Source organism: Lolium perenne, chromosome 7 (genome assembly GCF_019359855.2).
Source record: "Lolium perenne isolate Kyuss_39 chromosome 7, Kyuss_2.0, whole genome shotgun sequence".
Classification (NCBI taxonomy): domain Eukaryota; kingdom Viridiplantae; phylum Streptophyta; class Magnoliopsida; order Poales; family Poaceae; genus Lolium; species Lolium perenne.
In genome coordinates this window covers 181,629,414-181,634,627 of record NC_067250.2, presented here as the reverse complement: position 1 = coordinate 181,634,627, position 5,214 = coordinate 181,629,414, and positions in this window count along the sequence as shown.

The following is a 5,214-nucleotide window of genomic DNA, read 5'->3' as shown; positions in this document are numbered from 1 at the left end:
TGTTTGGTCTCAGACACAAGAGCAAGTAGAAGAATCCATTCAAAAAATGAATGATTCAACTAGCTACACAGAAGATTTCGACGTGGATATTGCATCGAATGTTTTCCATAACTATGTTGACAGATCAAAGTGCCTTCTCGATGCAAAACTTGTAAGCTCCCTGCCTCTATAGGTGCAACATCATTACAGCGTACATATCTACTATTTCCATGTTGTTCTTATATGTCCAATCTCCAAACAGATAATGATGACGTACTTCAAAAGTTCTCACCATGTTTTGTATGTGATGAAAAAATATACACAAAAGTTCGAAATATTGGACTCTAGAAACTATGCTGTGAAAACAGGTGATGTCCAACTTTATACAAAGAGCAGATTCCACACGGAATGCGGGAAAATAGTAAGTAGAGAAAAATTCCAGATGCATGCTTTTCAAATAATACTATTTGTTGTTGTCAACCATTATTTTACAATCATTTATTCCCTGATTCCTACAGATGGCAAGGATGGAACTTGTACTCAGGCATGTTTACGGTACCGACAGATACAATAAAAGTAATCAACCAAAGAGCTGGGTTGCCTGTGCAAAAAAGCCAAGATATATCACATGCCCACACCAAGGAATAAACCAGTGTGCATTTTATGTTCTGAAGGGTGCGTACCTATATGATGGGATTCGTCTATTGGATGAAAAAGACGGATATGAGCCAATTGAAAAGAATCATGTAAGTGTTACTGAAATACACATTTGTTAATAAGATACAGTGTTTGTAGGATATGCAGTAATTGTAACTACTGTCGTCTCCATTCATTGCAGCCCAAGATAAATGCCATAAAAGGTGAGTATCTGTACGCTTTAATATTCACCCTGCGCAACAGGGTGAATTTGTCACCTGGAATCAAAGAGTTAGAACCAACTTCCCCACTTTACGGATGATGCTGTCCTAGTAAGCATGTTCACATGTTCAGCAATGAATTTTAACAAGACAATGACTTGTCTCATGTATTTATTAATTACTTTCATCTACTGTCTTTTGTAGCACATTCCCTATGGTGAATGGTGGACAGTGCACGTACATCAGCTGCGCTTGCGTAAATTTAGTACTAGTACCTGTGAAACATCTTGGTTAATACAATCGCACCGTGAACCGTCAGATAGTAAACTTCACTACATTTTGATTTATTAGTACTTGTGAATATGCTGGAGGTGTACTTTTGTATCAGTTCTTATTAATCTAATAGAAGCAGTCATATACTCTTCCTGGTGCCTAAGCTCTACTCGTGCAGCATTCCCAACTATACTCTTCTTGCTAACGATGCTGTACCTTCATGCACCTGTACTTTCCTGCAGAATCCAAAATTAGCAAATTTTTATTTAGAGAAATAGTCATGTACTCCTCTTGCTGCCTAAGATGTACTCGTGATCCTTTCACCGCTGTACTCGAAACAGCCGGCACCTGTCTCTTCACAGAGAACAACAAAAATGGAGAAAACATAGGGAAACACTACTGTACCCCTCTTCCTATCGAAGTTGTACTCGTGCATCCATCACCGCTGTACTCGACAGACCTTGCACCTGTACCTACATGTAGAATCCACAATTTGCAAAAAAATATAGAGAAACAGTCATGTATTCCTCTTGCTGCCTAAGATGTACTCGTGCGCCTTTAACCGCTGTACTCGACCCTGCTGGCGCATGTCCCTTCCCAAAGAACAAACAACGTGCAGAAAACACAGGGAAACACGCCTGTACTTCTCTTGCTAACGAAGCTGTACTCGTGCACCCATAACCGTTGTACTCGACACACCTTACACCTGTACCTTCTTGCAGAACCCGATATTTGCAGACAAATATAGTGAAACAGTTATGTATTCCTCTTGCTTCCTAAGCTGTACTCGTGCGCCCTTCACCGCTGTACTCGACCCTGGTGGCACATGTCCATTCCCAGAGAACAAAAAATATGCAGAAAACATAGGGAAACAGTCATGTGCTCCTCTTGCTGCTTAAGCTGTACTCGTGTGCCCTTCACCGCTGTACTCCTGTACCCATAACAGCTGTACTCGACACACCTTACACCTGTACTTTCTTGAATAACCCAAAATTTGCAGACAAATATAGAAAGAAAGTCATGTACTCCTCTTGCTGCCTAAGCTGTACTTGTGGACCCTTCACCGCTGTAATCGACCCTGCTGGCACATGTCCATTCGCAAGGAACAAAAAACTTGCAGAAAACTTGGAGAAACACTCGTGTACTCTACTTGGTGAAATCTGTACTTTTTCAACCTTCTCCGCTGTACTCGAGCCATGCTGGCACCTGTACATTCCCAGATAACTCAAATATTGCAGAAAACATATAGAAAAAACTCCTGTACTCCTCTTGGTGCCATTGCTGAACTCGATACATCTGACACCTGTCCCTCCCCAGTGAACTAAAAAACATGCTGACAAAAAGTACTGCGACAGTGGCAGGGTTTCAAGTGAATATATTCTTTTGTCAGGTTTTCAAGTAAATATATTCTGCACAGAATGACACGATAGTGGCAGCATAAAAAGCATATAAAGCATATAAAGCATGCAACGACAAGCAACTGAGTGACAATTCTTTGACACTCAGTGACAGTTTGTGGCAATGCTAATATAAAATGCAGTCACTCTGATTACACCATCTTACTGTGTTACTTATTTATTTATCCTATGTTTTGGGTGCTTGTTGAAATTATGTAATTAACCAACATTCTATGACAGCACTTTTGAAACATTTATTTAGTTCCTGTGCAATCCTGGAATCTTTCTCTACCTTCCTCGGCTTATAGTAGTTGCTTTGCGTTGATGATTACGGCTTGGGTCCTGTGCCATGTCAGTGTTTCGAGTGAATATATTCTGCAAAGAATGACAAGACAAATGCAGCCTAGAAATCATAAAAAGCATGCAGCGATAAGCAATTGAGTGACCATTCTCTGACTGAGTGACAATGCAATTAAAAAATGGACTGATTCTGATTCCACTGATTCCACTGATTTCTTGTAGTGACTTCTACTTTTTTCATATAAATAGTAGCTACTGCATTGTTGGTTTGCAGATAGAAGCCATGCAGTATTCTCGGAGATCCACTGGTTCCAGGACACAAGAACCTGCTCCTGCCAATCTCCTAGTTTACCACAGAAGAAGTGCAAGAGAGAGGGAGTTGGCAGATGAGAGGAATAGAGCATTCCTGGAGCAGGAAGCTGTGGATGGTTTGGAGCAGCTAGGTGAGTGTCTTGTGAGAACAGCTATCATGGCACTCCCTTCTCCAAATGCTCCACCTAACATTAGAAGGGCTTGTAGACCTAGCATGCCATCGATGGCTGAGTTGCCAAGAAGAGTCGATGGATTGCATCCTAGGGAGGCGAGAAATCGGCATATTTGTGCAGGGGAGTACCCTCCGCTGGAACACTTGGAAAGGGCTCTTGAAGGACAGTACCTTCATGCATTGGTACCTCCTGAGACGGAGAAAGAAGTAACTGCTTCAATTGTTCTGTGCAAGGTCAAAAGGGCCATGAAGAGATGGTTGACTAGGGTGAGAAATAAATTAAGGAAGCAATAGTGTTTTGTGTCTCGGCAGCCATGTAGTGTATGTGTTTCTCTGCAACCATATAGTGTGTGTACGTGTGTGTACGTGTGCCACTATGTATTATTGTGCAAGGTACAATAAAACATGTCGTTCTTAATTACCAGCACTTGCCACATACAGAGAAATGCATATGCAATTAGTTAATTGCATTACTTACACGATTTTACACTAGGGATAATACAAACAAGTACGGCGTAGTCTGATTCGTAAGTACAAAAAAGCATAGTACGCACGTACTGAAATATTTTTGTATCAGTACTTATTAATCCCAGAAAAAGCATTCATGTATTCCTCTTGCTGCCTAAGCTGTACTCGTGCAACATTCCCAATTGTACTCAACCCCTGCTGGCACCTGTCTCTTCCCATAGAACAAAAAACATGCACGTATGCAAACACTACTGTACTCCTCTTGCTAACGAAGCTGTACTCGTGCACCCATCACCGCTGTACTCGACACACCTTACACATGTACTTTCTTGCAGAATCCAAATTTTGCATACAGATATAGTGAAACTCGTGCAACATTCCCAACTGTACTCGACCCCTGCTGGCACCTCTCTCTTCCCAATGAACAAAAAACATGCAGAAAACATAGGGAAACACTATTGTACTCCTCTTGCTAACGATGCTGTGCTCATACACCCATCACCGCTGTACTCTGCACATCTTAAACCTGCACCTTCTTGCAGAACCCAATATTTGCAGACAAATATAGTGAAACAGTCATGTACTCCTCTTGCTGCCTAAACTAAGCTGTATTCGTGCCCCCTTCACTGCTGTACTCGGTCCTGCTGGCACACGTCCCTCCCCAGAAAACAAACAACGTGCAGAAAACAGAGGGAAAAATTCCTGTGCCCCTCTTGCTAACGAAGCTGTACTCGTGCACCCATCACCTCTGTACTCGACAAACATTATACCCGTACCTTCACAAAATTTGCACACAAAAACAGAGAAGCTGTACTGGTGCACCCTTCACTGCTGTACTCCTCTTGCTTCCTTAGCTGTACTCGTACCCCCTTCACTGCTGTACTCGGTCGTGCTGGCACACGTCCCTTCCCAGAAAACAAACAACGTGCAGAAAACAGAGGGAAAAATTCCTGTGCCCCTCTTGCTAACGAAGCTGTACTCGTACACCCATCACCTCTGTACTCGACAAACATTACACCCGTACCTTCACAAAATTTGCACACAAAAACAGAGAAGCTGTACTGGTGCACCCTTCACTGCTGTACTCCTCTTGCTTCCTAAGCTGCACTCGTATCCCCTTCACTGATGTACTCGGTCCTGCTGGCACACGTCCCTTCCCTGAAAACAAATATTTATTATTTTTTATAAAATGAAAGTAATGCCTCCGCCGGACAAGTGCCAAACTGACTTAGGCACGATACAGACTACGCAAGAAGATGAACCGCCTTGCGGTTAGACGAGTAGTGGAACCGCTTTGCGGTTAGAGGAATTGAATCGTATACATCTGTAATCTAGGGCTCTACATTCCTCTTTAAATAACCACCACCATCGCCACTAACTCCCACTTTCTCCCCTATTTTGCTTTCCAAGGATTGATCGCCGCAGCTTACACTGCTCATCGGTAGCGATGGAGCAA